This window comes from Schistocerca cancellata, chromosome 2 (assembly GCF_023864275.1).
Source record: "Schistocerca cancellata isolate TAMUIC-IGC-003103 chromosome 2, iqSchCanc2.1, whole genome shotgun sequence".
Classification (NCBI taxonomy): Eukaryota; Metazoa; Arthropoda; class Insecta; order Orthoptera; family Acrididae; genus Schistocerca; species Schistocerca cancellata.
The window spans coordinates 261735112-261752598 of NC_064627.1; positions in this window are offsets into that span (position 1 = coordinate 261735112).

Consider the following 17487-nt stretch of genomic DNA (forward strand, 5'->3'; position numbering starts at 1 on the left):
CACTCGATAAAGACGAGCAGAAACAACAGCGATTCGTTCTTCTTTGGTTAACATTCTGTCGTAGTACCTGCAAGAAACAAATATTCCGTTACTATATCACCGAAATGTATAGTGACTTTAGAATCACCCTGTATAACCATCGACTTCGTCACATACTTGTACTTTGTACAATGCGCCTATGACTGCAAAACTGAGACATATTCGTACATCGCATATGCTTCAATATCTCATGAAAATGCTTACTGCGAGTTGTAGGTAGTTCCAGCAATAAACCATAAACTGATTTATTCTTCACTTCGCAATAATAAACGAACTAATTGACAACAAAACGCAACAGTAACTATATAATGGCTACTACAATGCCGTAAAGGCAAAACTGTATTATTATTATTATTTTATTTGCGAATTGAAAATTTAGGATCAAGTTACATAGTCATTTCTTCTTTGTCTTAAGTTTCCTCTATCTCCAGTACTCCTTCATATGGACGCTGCGCTGTTGCTTTTGTTCATCCGTCCAGTTTCTTCCAGCCTTCTTAGTTCTTTCGACTTGAAATCGTTCCAAGTTTTGAATCATGGTCCGAAATGCATCCCTATTTCGCACCTGAACTTCCTCAACGTTGAAACTTTCCTGATCTTTACGAGCTTCCTTAAGCCATATCGTTTTGTCTTCTTTTTCTACAGGTAGTCGAATATCCTTTTGGTTAGTCTGCTTTGTCCATTCTGTACAGGTGTCCTAGAAATGATAACCTCTTTTTCATGATCTCCGAGATTTTATCCACTTTTTTGTAGATTTCATTGTTGCTCCGAAGTTTCCAGCCAGTTTCAACCTGGGTTGGACCCATGATTTTCCGTAATATTCTTCTTTCTAGAATGTTGAGCTTTTCCCACTTGTAATTCATTGAGAGGCACTCGCTGGCAAATAGGCACTCTGTTTTTACCACAGCACTGTAGTGCTTTATTTTGCCAATCCAAGAGTTGCACTTTTTGTTGTAAATGTTTTTACTTGATCCGTAAGCTCTCTCCATTTCTTAGATCCGGTCCACAGAAACTTTCTCCAGTCCGTTCTGTTGTATGGATTTGGTCTTCTCTTTTGAGATCCTGAGTCCTGCCTTGCTAGCGATCCTTTGTAGTAGGTGGATCTGTATGGCCGCTTGTTCGAAGTTCCCTGAAAGTATTGCAAAGTCATCAGCGAAAGCCAAGCAGTTGACTCTGATTCCTCCCTATTTTCTTCCTAGACAGATTGGACTAATCACTTGATTCGGAATTCTAAATTCTCACAATCTTCTCCAGGACACAGTTAAATGGTATTGGTATAATCCATCTCCCTGTCGCATATCTGTCTTGATTTCAAACGGTTGGGACAATTCTCCCATATTATTATTATTATTATTAGTGGCAGTGCGCAGACAAAAAGCACTGGCAGCCTGAAGTCTTCCAATTTCTGCTAGTCCATAAGTAAGGAGTCCAGCAATCAAATGAGGTACAAACAGTAGGCCTCAGTGTAGTGCACGTATTTTAAGTTAGTTGATTGTTGAGCCTGGTGATCAACTGATAAAGCGCACGCCTGAAAACGGAGAGGTTGCCGGATCGAATACCGATCAGACCAGGAATTTTCAGCCTGTATTGTAGCCTGCCCTTTAACGAATAATGAATCGCCAGAAATGACACGTACTTCGGACTTAAAGTTAAAATGTAGGTGCCCTTTCCTCAGTTGGCCAACTGGGATAGGTTAGGAACACGCAAGTCATCGAAGTGCCGTCCAATTGATAGACGCTCCAGCCTTTGAGACACACGAAATCATTATTATTGTATTAAACGGGGTGTAGCGTGTGGATGAAGTAAGTGTCGTTAGGAAGAGGAGTGGTGCAATGGGACCATTTTTTGTAACAAGTGTCTGCCCTCAATGTGGGCAGTTAGATTTCTTTTCTGAGAAGGAGTTGTAGGTACCACTAGTGCATTGATAATTGTGTCGTCTATCCATTAAAAGAAATGTTGTTAGAAATACGCAGTACCAATTGTCTCACTGAAGCATTAGTTTGTAATTTAATAAAAACACCCACAAAAAATAAATATCATTTATCTTTCATCATTTTAAAAATGAAAGTGTCACATACGGGTCCCCTCGTAAGCGGCGTGCGTTGCGATTCAGTAGACAGAATGCGTCCACTTTCCTCGACTACTCATTGACATGTTTGGAAACTTTCCTAACAACAAAAGTAGCTACGACAGTTACTGAAGATAAGGGCCGCATAAATAATTCTCCCTACTCTTTATTCGAAATGTTCTAATTGTAGTCGATACATCAGCATATTAATCGTAGCTACGCTTTCGATCCAAATCACGTTTATAGGAATGCAAATAAAATCCATTTGCCTATACACGTGGTAATTCAGATCCCAGTATTAATGCCACCGCGTTTTAGAAGTGTGAGCATTCCCATTGCTAGCTAGCTTAAGACAAAGTTCGGCTAATCAACGTTTTCTGGCTGTGGCGAGTCTAATGAAGAATTCGAAACATTGTAAAATACGTTTGGCAGCTATGTCGCCGTTTATTTCCTGGGGCGGTGCAGAATAATCCTACTAACTTTACTCGCTAATAACAGTATTTTGTTATTTCGATAAAGATCGCGAATGATTGCCACATAAGCGGTGACATAAATGTAGAACATTCATGTTTTTGAGTCCAGAAAGCTCTATGCAACAGAAACTGCAGATCATTTTGCCATTTTCATTGCTAATTTGCCGGTTTATTCATGTCTGGGGTAATAACAGAAGGCTGTTTGTCTGGGTTGTGTGCTAGCGTAGTGAAAGGTGTTTGCTACTGCAAGGGAGGTCTGGTTTGTTTTCGGTTCTAATCTCGATGGAGGCAGATAGACTATCAGTAAACCAATTTTAAGAAATTCTCGGGCCCCCAATACGTTTTATTGCTACCTTTATTTTCTACCAGCGCCCTGTGGATGTCAATATGAAACTCTTGTAGAATTTCACACTTGTTACTGCCTACTTTTTCCGCTTCTATCAATAATTGAATTGACTTAAGTGTGGCACTGAATAATTTTTAACTGAATTTCGTTATGAATCTCCACGCATTGCTAAATTTGCACACTTTCATGGTAGGTCAGCAACGGTAATCCAGTATTACTGGTCTGAATGTTGACACAGCCCGTTTCGGAGCCGAATGCGCATAATATTTTGCTAATTCGTAACGATCTGGGGTACTTTGTCTTACTAAAGCAGTTATCTCGATAAGATGAAATTCATTTTTATTAGTACAGTTCATACTAATTAGTGTTTCTTCTTTCATTTATATCTTATATTTACGGGTTATGTTTGACACACTAATCAGCGTTAATATAGCCTTACACATGACTGAAAACAGTCTGACAAAGTTCAGATAGTTTTTCAATATCACGCCTGTGCATAGTATGTTGGTAGCACTTCGTCGCCTTGCCTGTTATGCTGTGTAGCAGAATTTAAAGCTGTGCGGATCAGCATAACGAAAAGGCGAGGGGTCTCGCTCGTTTTGTCCACGACTGTACAATTTCTTACGGCCTCAATCAGCACATCATCTGCTACTGCTGTTTGTGGTCTTCTCAATCAGTCATCGCCTGGATATATCGCAGAACCTCTGACATGGCATCGAGTCAGAATACGTTACACATACTGGATAAATATCTAGCGGCGTGAGGGAATCGCAAATACCTATTCCATACCACGTTCCTTAGCCTAATAACTTTCAAAATTCAGCGATTTTATCACTATGTTGCATCGTGGGCTACGTGTAAGCGTGTTGCTCGTCTGATAATATACACTCCAGCGATCACCATCTCGGTATTTGTCCTGGTAGAAAAACCACACCATTCAGAGGTAATGTCGTACCTCGATTTATAAAGCCTGCATAGCTTTTAACATGGATACTTGTGTGCACCTGTAAAACCATGACCGTTTGTGACAGTAACATACAGTAGTTGTTGGGATTGAGTTTAACATCTGGCCGATTACGGCTCTCATTATAAGATGCAGTAGTAGTACTTGGAAGAAAAACTTACGAGACTTGTCCACCCGTGGTCGATTTTCTCTCAGTATTATTTCGTATCGCCAGCAATCAGTTATTGACGAAGTATTATACTTAGTAGTAGGGAATGTGTGATATGTTCGCGTTGACCATTAGATTTACAAAGTATGCGTTTCTGTTGCGACATATGCAAAGGAAATGACTATGTCCAGTCGTAAGGAATATATGGATTTGACGTGGAGTACTGTGATAGCGTGGGAAGAGTATGTCAAGTCATAAGAATGGTACTGGTATTTCTATTTCCAGAGCCAAAGCCGTCAACAGGGTGTATTTCCCATACTTTGCTCATTGTCGAATACCATTCAACTGAGACAGCGATCGCAACATTTAGCTGTAAGTACATGGATAAAATATATAAGTGAGTGATTTCTTAGGGGGATTCTACCTGTGCGTGTTCGGCCTGCAGCGCCGGTGACCTATGCAGGGGTGATTCATGTTTCCCATTAATGATAAGCGCTGTCAGAATGGAGAGACCTGTTGGAGTGTACGAATATAAATGAATTAACCATGTTGTCCTCTAGACGATCGAATAACGAACTAATACTTAGTATGTGTTGCATAGGTTTCGTGATTGCGTGGAGATTTAAGAAGATTGAATATGGAGGTGCGTTTGTGCTGGATCGTTATTGCCTCCCATGTAAATTGTTCGGTTGACTGCTTCTGCACATTTCGCGCCTTTATTTAGTTGAGGGAAGATCGATTATGGTGTGTGCTTCTAGCATGTGGAAGACATGTTTGGCAGTTCTCTAGACATGAGAAACACCTTAGTTGATCTTGTAAATTATAGGGATGATTTGGAATCTACTACATCACCGATATCGGTATCCGAGAGTGGGAATAATCAGTTTCCCCTATTTGCTTCTTTCACATATGTGACAGGTTTCTAGTTAGTCAGTGGTTTACAGCATGCCCCACCTAGCTAAAGTTTCGGGTTTCTAGAGAAATAATTTCTGGTCTATATCTTCGGAAATATATCGCACGAGTAGTACTGCTGTGCAAGCGATATTGATATGTGCTTGATATTGAGAAGTACTGCGAAAGTGGTATGATATTCTAGCTAACCATGTGAAATTAGATATGTTCTTTTAATCCCAGAGTATGGAGATGGGTGTAGAAAAGCGAGCAAGCAAGCAAACAGGTCCGGACCAGGAACAGTAATGCATTTGTGCTGAGGGGGAAAACGAGGCCGAATTTGTAGAACAGTTCTGAGAGTGATTTCGATCCACTGACAGCTTTCTGATGTAAAAGGGATGATTTTGTATGGTGGAGGATATGAATTGAATGTTTCCTATATTGACATAGTATGTGGGAATATATTGCTGGGTTGGATATTGGTTTCACACTCTAATATTCAAGCTCCTGTCCTGAGTGGGAGAGCAGCGTAACTGAGTAAGTCATTCCATCTTTGACGAAATCTATAGCACTTTGTGAGGTTTAGTTGTCGGTGCAATATGGTGATCAGCTTTTTTTCGGGTGCTGTACAGATATAAAAGGTAACTGCACTGTTTGTGTAAATGAAAGTTCTGAGAAAGCAAATGTTCAAAGACAAGTTGAAGCATACCATCCATCTCTGGTGGGGATGCCGTCACTCACCCGCCACTGTGGCATTAGGACATGTCCATACCTGTAGCTGTAGGATACCGCAAATTAATGACTTTTTTTGACTTCTGTATGACAATGCTTCGAATTCTGTTTGTGTAATTGTTCGGAGTCTGTGCTTAGATGTCGATCTATTTCCAAACAAGGAGAATGTTCTTATTATTAAGGGTGTTTTTGCAAACATGCACAGGCTTTTAACTGTGTGAACGTTTAACATTTCTGAGAGGTATATTGACAGCAGGACGAGCATCCCACTGCGAGGTGTGAGCCATGCTGGGTATGCAGGCATGGCTGGACATGTCACGCATGGTCTGTTACAAATGCTAGAGAGAAAGCAGCTTGTGCTATTCTGGAACGGATTTCTGCAGCGTCGCTCGGCAATTAGCTCTTCGCCAGACCGCAGGTAGGGGGAGGGTTCACACCGGCAGCATTGAACATACACACACGCGGTCCACCTTGGAGCATCTGCACTTTGAAAATAGGTGATCAAGTATTTTGAGAGGAATTTCTCAGGTGTGTCAAGTATGATGGGCATGTCGCCACCTCATGCTTGAGGGACCCGAACGTGCACCTGTGCATGGCTTTGTAGTTGACAGCCGCATCACTTTGCAGGGGTTGCCTCTAGCCTCCTCTGTGGTCCAGTCAACAGGGGAGTGGCAGGCGGTGCCAGCGTACATTGTTTCTGTGTCTGTTGCATTATTTTATGAGCAGGTCTGTAGGCTGTGCTATACGCTATTTGGACAATTTACGAGTCCTGAGCATGTCTACACACCAGTGTGATGCATTATTTAGGAGCAGTTTGCAGGTCTGTACTGAAATTATTTCGGTGTAGTAGTTTGCATGGGTGTAGGCTATGGAATGCATTACTTCGACAGTCTACAATAATCAAGCGTGTCTGTTGCGTTATTTACGAGTAGTTTACAGGTCTGCAGACTGTGTTTTGTGACCCCAAGCACATCAGGGAGAGTGTTTTGTGTCAGTGTGACAAATATACTGCATCCCTAAATAAGTTGTTCCAAAATAAATAAAGTACACTCCTTCCTCTCTCCAGCAACCCAGCACAGGCTGAGTCATTTTCCCCTCCAGTTTATGTCACGGAACGGATGACAGCGCACTCTGGTGACTGTATTGTGTACTAGGTCCATACCTCGTGGCGAATACACTGTTTCCCGCTATCCTGGAAAACGCTACTTGCATCATCAGCTGACGTCACGTCAATCATCTTGGACGACAGCACCCTCTGGTGACAGTACTGTGTACTAAGTCAGTTGGGCTCTGGACCTCATGGTGAACACAGAGAATGATGGTAGTGGCTCAAATTGTTTAAATAAAGACTAGTGCATGATTTCGACAGTTGGCGATTAGCAGAGTCTTTTAGTAGTTTGCATGTCTGTAGACTGTGTGACATGACCCCAAGCATGTCAGAGCGTGTGTTTTGTATGAGTGTAATAAATATACTCCATCCCCAAATAAACTGATCCAAAATAAATAAAGTACACTCCTTCCTCTCTCCGCCAGCCCAGTGCAGGCTGAGTCCTTTTCTCACCAATCGCTAGGAAGAGGTGGCGGTCGGATGACTTAGGTTAGTGGAGGTAGTCCAAGTGTCCTTTCTTTCGCACCATTTTCTTAGCTTAGTAGAGATACTCGAATTGACCCTCCTTTACCACCAAAATTCAAACTTAGCGCCAGTTCCTAGGAAGAGGTGGCGGTCGGATGACTTACGTCAGTAGAGGTGAGCCGTTATGTTTTAGCACAAGCACAATTGTCAGTAACAGGAACATCCTCACCAGCAGGTACGATTGTTTCCTACTATCAAAATTTGAATTTCCAAAGATCATGATAAGATAATATGTACCGCCAACTCAGGTTGGTAGGGGTACGTGGCGGTCGGTTGAAGATCGTGGTGGAGACTTTAACTATTTCCTTCCAAGTCGAGGTGGGCGTGGCACTCGCGAAAATCTGACAAAGCTTGAATTTCCCGACTGGGGGGGGGGGGGGTGACACTTTTTGAATTCACTGCCGCCGCCATCTTGGATTTGAGGTGGGAACCCTATCAGTGTGTCTGTGACATCACAGGTCTAACGGAACTTGCGTCATCATGGGACGTCATTGCCGCTATCTTGGATTTGGGATGGGAGCCCCATCATTCCACTACATACATCTATATACCTACGCAACACATCTGATGTGTAGGTAACGCAGTTACGATCTTTACTGACCGTCACTACTTGGAAAACTACCGTAATTATGATTGTCTACAGTAGCCTACAGTGGTTTTTCAACTATCATAGAGACCCCCTGAAGATGGTGCAATGTAACACCGAAATCGGTTGCAATTAAAACAGGACCTTCAAATGCAGCTGAAGATGGCATGCCTACGACATACACTATGTGATCCAAAGTATCCGGACATCTGGCTGAAAGTGACTTACAAGTTCCTCGCGATCTCCATCGGTAACGCTGGAATTCAATATGGTGTTGGCCCACCCTCAGCCCTGATTACAGCTTCCACTCTCGCAGGCATACGTTTAATCAGGTACTGGAAGGTTTCTTGGAGAATGGCAGTCCATTCTACACATAGTGCTGCACTGAGTAGAGGTATCGATGCCGGTCGGTGAGGTCTCGCACGAAGTCGGCGTACAAAACATCCCAAAGGCGTTCTGTAGGATTCAGGTCAGGACTCTGCGCAGGCCAGTCCATTACAGGGATGTTATTGTGGTGCACCCACTCCGCCACATTGTGTACCCTTATTCGTCACTGCACAAAACGTTTTTCCGCTGTTCAATCGTTCAGTGTTTACACTCCTTACACCAAGCGTGGCGTCGTTTGGGATTTACTGGCCGCTCGATCATGAAATTCAAGTTTTCTCACCTCTTGCCTAACTGTCATAGTACTTGCAGTTTGGAATTACTGTGTGATGGTCTGGATAGATGTCTGCCTATTACACATTACGACCGTCTTCAAATGCCGGCGGTCTCTGTCAGTCAACAGACGAGGTCGGCCTGTACGTTTTTGTGCTGTACGTGTCCCTTCACGTTTACAATTCTCTATCTCATCGGAAACAGTGGGCCTAGGGATGTTTAGGAGTGTGGAAATCTCGCGTACAGGCGTATGACACAAGTGACACCCCAATCACCTGACCTCGTTCGTAGTCCGTGAGTTCTGCAGAGCGCCCCATTCTGATCTCTCGCGATCTCTAATGACTACTGAGGTCGCTGATATGGAGTACCTGGCAGTAGGTGGCACCACAATGCACCTATTATGAAAAACGTATGTTTTTTGGGGGTGTTCTGATACTTTTGATCACATAGCGTAAATACATGGTAACAGCTATCGTCACGGGATCTATGATAAGATAGATCTACAGAAATTTACAGTCTGTTTTTGTCGTGCTGTTTGTGGGCTACAATAAAGAAAGAAGGTTAGAGTTTAATGTCGACATTAAGACAGTTCAGAAACCGATGAGAGTTTTTGCAAGGAATCCATCCCGGAAATCATCTTAGACGATTTAGCAGAACTACGGGAAACCCATATGTCAATGATTGAAGGGGATCTTAAACCCACTTATTAACAATACAAGTCCTGTGTCGGAACCGGTGCATGAGGTCGCTGTAGAACATACGCTCATAAATTGTTCTGTGTTTTGCCAACAGATGTCGACAGATGACGAGAAGGAGACTCCTGAAGACTCCCAAGGGAAGGTCGAGCTTTTTATACTTCCCTACCAGGGTCAAGATGTCTACTACGACGAGAAGATGAATATGTACAGACTCAAGAAAAGGTAAGTCGACATGTAATCATGTGTTTTGGGTTAGCAGCTAAAGTCTGGCATGTTGTTTTGGTTTAGTTATGATAAATACAACTTTTAGTTACCTTCTTGTTTATTTTGGAACATCTGCTTACAGTTCTAGAACCCGTAATCGGGGAGGTAGGTCAAACAAGATGTTCCTTAAGAGAATCATAACTGATGATGAGACTGGGGTTTACGGTTATGATGTTGAGAACAAGTTTCAATCTTCACAGTGAGTCAGGAAAGGTTCTCCAAGAACAAAAATAAGCTCGTAGGGTCAGGTCAGATATTAAAGCCATGCTGATAGTTTTCTTTGAATTTTAAGGATTAGTTCCTCATGAATTTGCACAACGGGGACAAACTGTTAATCAGTGGTTCTATCGGGATGTTTTGCAACGCCTGCAAAAAAAAAAAAAAAAAAAAAAAAAAAAAAAAAAAAAAAAAAAAAAAACGCGAGAATGAAGTGACCTGAAATGTAGTGAGACAATTCGTGGCTCTTACATCGCAATAATGCACCCACACATTCATCCCTGTTGATGCGTGGCTATTGCACAAAAAACGAAATCACTGTGCTGCCTCATTCTCCATACCTGCCCCCTGCAGACTTCTTCTCCTCCAAAGTTGAAAACCCCATTGAAAGGATCAAGATTTGCAACGATAGACAAGATAAGAGAAAATTCTCAGATGGCGCTTCGTACGGTCCAGCAAGGGGCATATCAAGAGTACTTCTGGCACTGGAAATGGCGTTGGGAGTGGTGTATCAGTTGTGGAGGAGAGTATTTTGAAAGAGACTATAGGTAAAAGGCAAGAGTAAAAAAAATATTTGTGGACAGAGTTCCGGAATTTTTTGAATAGACCTCATATAGACAATGGTTTCTTGTTTTGGTCCATGCTACCGCCTCCCACATGCGGAAAGCAAGGAGCTTGCAATAGAAGCATATTCTTTCACAGTATCAAAGATGGATAATTACTCATACCTCGTAAGGTATGAATTTTAGAGCCAATGCTTACTAGACTTTTTTGCTTCGAATGATTGTTGCTGCCATACCCCTGAATATTGACCATTTGTCCCGGGACAGCCTGCCTACTGGTTGAATCAAAATTTCTTCAGTTTGCTGATTGTATGTTAATTTTGCTCCAACCTGATTGACGCGTTTCTTGGACTTTCATTTTCCACACAACCGACACTCACATCATGACTTGCTGTCTATTTGTGCTTTTGTGTAGCATCCAGAAAAGTGAGTACTCACTCAGAACTTGTACACTGTTAATATATCCTTCTATTGATAATAGGAGTGAGCTGTTACGAGTTTCTGTAATTGAATCTCCCTGTTATAAGTTTCTGTACTTGAATCTATGAATTTGCATGATGATACATTGTACATGACATAGAGAATAAAATTAGTTGGAAACAGGAAGTTTTTTAGTATAACTGTAATTGAGAATCAACGGATAGGTGGAAATTTGGTATAGAGGGAATTAGTGAAGTGCGGTGGCATGAAGAAAGAGGTCTCTAGTCAGATGAGTAAGGTGCTATAAATAAAAAAATCAAAGAGGAATAATGAAAGAGTAGGACTAATAATAAATAAGAAAAATAGGAATGCGTAGGGAACGCATTATCATAGTCAAGATAGACAAAAAAAACAACAACCACCACATTAGGAAGAGTTTATATGCCAGCTAGTTCCGCATGTGATTAGAAATGTATTACGGGAGAATCGAAATTTTTTACGCAGTTAAGGAGACGAAAATTTAATTATGATGGGCAGTAGACTTCGATAGTAGGTAAAGGACGAACAGGAAAAGTAATACGATAATATGGACTGGCAGCATAAAAGGGAAAGTCGCCCAGTGCATGACTTAATCATTACTAATAATTGATTGACGCATCATGAAATAAGGCAGTTTACATAGAGGGAGCTGGAGACATTCAAAAGATTCAGATAGATTACATTATGGTAAAACATAGATTTTGCAATCAGAATTTAAACTGCAAAACACTTCCTAGAGCAGGTGTGTACTCTGACAATAATGTATTGGTTATTAACTTCAGATAAAAAGCTCAAGAAATCGCAAAAGGTAGAAATTAAGGAGACGGGACCTCGATGGTTGAACAACGAGAGGTAGCTGAGATCTTGAAAAATAGCACTAGGCAACGTTTGACTGCACTAGAGAAAAGAAATGCAATAGAAGATGAAATGACAGCTCTGACAGGTGAAATAATGAAGGCAAGAGAAGATGAAATAGACAAAAGACAAAGATCATTATAAATTTTCAGATAACATAAGAGGTATTGAATTTATTTATTTGTGTGAATGTGAATATCTTGGATAGATTGTCCATAATAAGCAAAAAGGAAAAAAAAAACTGATAGCTGTAGGATTATGCAGGGTGTTACGAGTATAACTCCAGATATTTCTACTGGTGACTGGGGACGCTGTACTGAACAACATTACATCAGTATTTACGTCATTTTCTGACTAATGATTGTAGCCATTACAAGTCGTATGTTTTTAGGTTGGGTAGTAACACTAAGTACATGTGACAAGAACGAGCCATTAATGCTTATTTTCCCCTGGACAGTAGAACAGGTGTTGAAATGTGGAGACGTTGGCGCAAAATAGTTAGTCTATACCGACAGGCGTAGCCCACCCAGTGGTGCAGTTACGACCATGCAGAAAATATCAGGTTATAAAGTTGGTGACGTGTTTATGGGAAGAGTCTTCGATGCAGCGAAAAAACAAAAGTGTCTATGTATTCAGGTACCACATATCAAAATATCTGAACTTATATCCCTTTACATCCTGTGTATGAGGGGCGATCAAGAAATTTTCGTTTAAGGGCATTGCTGCAACGTGTCTGCAACATAACGTAACTGCGAAGGCGGTACATAAGCACCGACATGTAGGAAAGGGATTACTGTGGCAGTCTTGTGTTTCCTCTTCCCCAGGAAGCGTGAACTATGGTGACGTTGTTACTAAATGCGTCCAAACAGAACCATCGTGCAGTTGTTCTTTTTCATAGTTGCCAAAGAACAAACACGGGTAAACGTCCGTAGGAGAATTAAGATTGTGTCTGGGGATGCATGTCTGTCAAAAACCGCCATTGTGGAATGGTGCGCCTAGTTTCGTGCTGGTTGCAATTAGGCACAAGACGACAGTCGAAGTGGGAGGCAAACCTCATCCATGACAGACAACAACAAGTGGCCGGTTGGTGGACCGGCGCTTAACCATTCTTGCACTGGCAAAAGATTTGACATTAGCTTCGTCAGTGTGCCGGAGTTAAGCTACCGTAAGGTCTGCAGCCTGTGAATACCCCGGGCACTGAATACTGAACAAAAAGCAAAGCGTATGGCTGTTTGCCTGAAGCACCTGATACGTTTCAGTATTGAAAGCAACACGTTGCTTCAGCGCATTGTTGTTTGCGACGAAAGCAGGTGCCTCCACGTGGGCAGTGTAGTGGTGTCATTCGTCTCCTTCCTAAGAACTTGAACCAGCCATCTGCTCGAAATGTGATGCTCACCCTGCTCTTTGATTCCCTTGGCGAACTGCTTACTGATTTCAAGGGACTTGGCGTCCCCATTACTGGGAAACGATACTGCTCAACGCTGGAAAAATCACGGCATGCAATTAAGGAGAACTTCCGGAAAGACTGCTACAACGGGTGCTGCTGCTTCATGATAACGCACTTCCCCCTGTCGTGAATGCCGTAACGCAGAAGTTAAACCAACTCATGTGTGTGGCACTGCATCCCCGATCCTACAGTTCTGATCTCTCTCATTCGATTATAATGCCTCTGATCGTTCCTTAAAAAAGGCCTTGAAGTGTCGGCGATTCTGTCGGACGAGGATGTGTCGCAGGCAGTTACGGACTTCTTTGCGCAGCAGGACATGATCTTTTACGAAATGGGTATCTTCAACCTCGTGGGTCGCTCATGGGTACTTTGCACGATTGGCGTACCGATTATGGACTGTACTGCTTTCGAAATGAAGCTTTCTGAGCGCCCTTTATAGAAAGGATGTACAAGAGAAATGAAATTGAAGACAATTGTAGAAAGAAAGCAGAAAGTAGACGACGATGGAAGGGGAGATATGATACTTAGAGAAGAATTTGAGAGAGCACTGAAAGACCTAAGTCGAAACAAGGCCCCTGGAGTAGACGACATACAGTCAGAATTACTGAAATCTTTGGGAGAGTCAGTCATGACAAAATTGTTGCCCTGGTATGGAAGATATATGAAACAGACCAAATATCCTTATATTTCAAGAAGAGTGTAATAATTCCTACAACGAAAAAGGCAGGCGGTTACAGAACCATCGTCTTAATCAGTCAGGGCTGCAGAATACTGACTCGAATTACGTACAGAAGAATAGAAATATTTGTAGAAATCTAACTCGCAAAATATCAGTTTGATTTCTGTAGGAATGTAGGAACAGGCAAAACAGTACTGTCCCTACGACTCGTGTTAGAAGATAGGTTGAAGACAGCTTTTGACGATGGTGAGTGGAATACAGTTTTTGACATTCTGACAATAGTAGGGAGAAAATACGAGGAGCGGAATGTTATCTACAGCTTGCACAGAAGCCAGACTGGATTTATGAGACTCGACGGAAATGAAAGTAGGTTATAGTTCATCTGCAGTGGTATTCAATCTGTACGTTCAGAACGCAGGAAAGGAGGCCAAGGAGAAATTTGGGAAGGAAATTAAAGTTCAGGGAGAAGCAATAAAAACTTTGCCGTTCGCCGACGACACTATAATCCTGTCAGAGACGGCAGACATGTTGGAACGGTAGTTGGAATGAATAGAGTGTTTTGAAAACATATTATAAGAGGAACACCAACAAAAGTAAGACAAGGGAAAATAATATAGTCGAATTAAATCAGTCGATGCTAAGGGTATTAGATTAGTAAATCAGACACGAAAAGTAATGAATGAGTTCTGCTATTTAGGTAGTAAAATAATTTATGATGGTAGAAGTAGAGAAGATATGAAATACAATCTGCCAGTAGCAAGGAAAGCATTTCTGAAAAAGAGAAATTTATTAACATCGAATATAAATTTAAATTTAGTCAAAAAGAGAGTAGAAACTTTTGGAATGTGGTGTTACAGATCAATGTTGAAGATCAGATGGGTAGATCGGGTAGCTAACAAGGAGGTAGTGAACTGATTCCGAGGAATGGCACATCTTGACTATAAGAAGTGATCGGTTGATAGTACATATCTCGAGGCATCGTGGAATCGTAAATTTGGTAACTGAAAAAAAGTGTGGAGGATAAAAAGTGTACAGAGAAACAAAGACTCCGATAGAGTAAGCAGGTACAAAAGATTGCAGACTGCAGTCGTTATCTGTAAATGAGATTTGTACAGGATCGACTAGCGTCGAGAGCTGTATCAAACCAGTCTTCAAAATGAAGACCACAACAAGATCAGTTGTTTCAAAGAAGTTACACAATATTACGAAAAATAATATATTGCTACTCACCGTAAAGATGACACGTTGGGTTGCAAATAGGCACAACGAAAAGACTGTAACACATTTAATTTTCGGCCAGAGCCTTCTTCAGAAAAGAAACCACATTCACACAAGCAAGCACTTACTAGTCACACATGATCACTATCTCTAGCCGCTCTGGGCAGAGCCAGAATTTATAGAGTTATTCAGCAAGCACGAACCGCTGTGAACTCGTAGTTGAACATATCATTTACAGTAAGAGAGACACAAAAATAAAAAATAAAATAAAAACATTGATATCTTCAGATTTCAAACTTATGGCGTACAAGAAGAAATTCATGAAAAGTCAAAAGTAATAATCACAATACACATGGTCTAGTTAATCACTTGTTTGGCATTCATGAAAAAAATTTGACGTTTTATGAAGCTTTTTAACTTACAGACAGAGTGGGGTAATCCTATTCTAGAGCTATACCTAAATCTCTTTCCGTTTCCTATAATATATCTCTCCCTGTATAATGTACAAGAAAAGTTGTTGGAACGAACAGCGCTGCTATTGATAACATGTTTTGAAAAAAAAAAAACCATCTAGATTGCACATCTACGGTGTAAATTAACTACAACACTGGTAAACTAAAAATGAAGCGAGTATTTTAAGACGAATGTTAGAAATTACACTTGGGAAAATGAACGTAACACACTCGTCGCTAATGACGAATATACTGTATTCTGCAACACAGACTACGGTTCCCACACAGAGCGTTCCAAACCAAACTTATTAAACCTCAGCAGCCGATTTTATTTTTTTAATAAGTACTATTAGTTGACATAAGGAGAGCAATTTCCATTGCTGCTAAACTTCACAACACAGTGGGTAGTTCGACATACGGCTTGAGATTGATGGTAAATCACTCACGTGTTGCGAAGTCGCAGCGCGAGACTGATTACAGGCAATAGCCCTGCCCATATTGCCAGTGATTTGTTACTCGTGTGTGGGGTTCTTACAATATACAACCAAGAAATTAAATGAAGCAGTAATATTTAACAGAGTACACATCAAATATAGAGTTACACACTATATACACTGCTGGCCATTAAAATTGCTACACTACGAAGATGACGTGCTACAGACGCGAAGTTTAACCGACAGGAAGAAGATGCTGTTATACGCAAATGATTAGCTTTTCAGAGCATTCACACAAGGTTGGCGGCGGTGGCGACACCTACAACGTGCTGACATAAGGAAAGTTTCCCACCGATTTCTCATACGCAAACAGCAGTTGACAGGCGTTGACAGGTGAAACGTTGTTGTGATGCCTCAAGTAAGGAGTAGAAATACGTACCATCACGTTTCCGACTTTGATAAAGGTCGGATCGTAGCCTATCGCGACTGCGGTTTATCGTATCGCGACATTGCTGCTTGCGTTAGTCGAGATACAATCACTTTTTAGCAGAATATGGAATCGGTGGGTTCAGGAGGGTAATACGGAACGCCGTGCTGGATCCCAACGGCCTAGTATCACTAGCAGAAGAGATGACAGGCATCATATCCGCATGGCTGTAACGGATCGTGCAGCCACGTCTCGATCCCTAAGTCAACAGATGGGGACGTTTGCAAGACCACAACCATCTGCACGAACAGTTCGACGACGTTTGCAGCAGCATGGACTATCAGTACGGAGACCGTGGGTGCGTTTACCCTTGACGCTGCGTCACAGACAGGAGCGCCTCCGATTGTGTACTCAACGACGAACCTGGGAGTACGAATGGCAAAACATCATTTTTTCGGATGAATCGATTTTCTGTTTACAGCCTCATGATGGTCGCATCCGTGTTTGACGACATCGCGGTGAACGCACATTGGAAGCGTGTATTCGTCATCGCCATACTGGCCTATCACCCGGCGTGATGGTACAGGATGCCATTGGTTACATGTCTCTGTCACCTCTTGTTCGCACTGACGGCACTTTGAATAGTGGACGTTACATTTAAGATGTGTTACGACCCTTCATTCGATGCATGTGAAACCTTACATTTCAGCAGGATAATGCACGACCGCATGTTGCTGGTCCTGTACGGGCCTTTCTGGATACATTCTCCAGATCTCTCACCAATTGAAAACGTCTGGTCAATGGTGGCCGAGCAACTGGCTCGTCACAATGCGCCAGTCACTACTCTTGATGAACTATGTTATCGTGTTGAAGCTGCATGGGCAGCTGTACCTGTACACGCCATCCAAACTCTGTTTGACTCAATGCCCAGGCGTATCAAGGCCGTTATTACGGCCAGAGGTGGTTGTTCTGGGCACTGATTTTTCAGGATCTATGCACCCAAATTGCGTGAAAATGTAATCACATGTCATTTCTAGTATAATATATTTGTCCAATGAATACCCGCTTATCATCTGCATTTCTTCTTGGTGTAGCAATTTTAATGGCCAGTAGTGTAGTAGTGATAAAAGTTTATATACATAGTTTCCGTACACTATGGACTGCGTAACTTTACTCAAACTAAATGAAACATAAAGAGCAAGTAAAATGATAGAAAAATTCTGGTCCCGAAAACGGAAAAA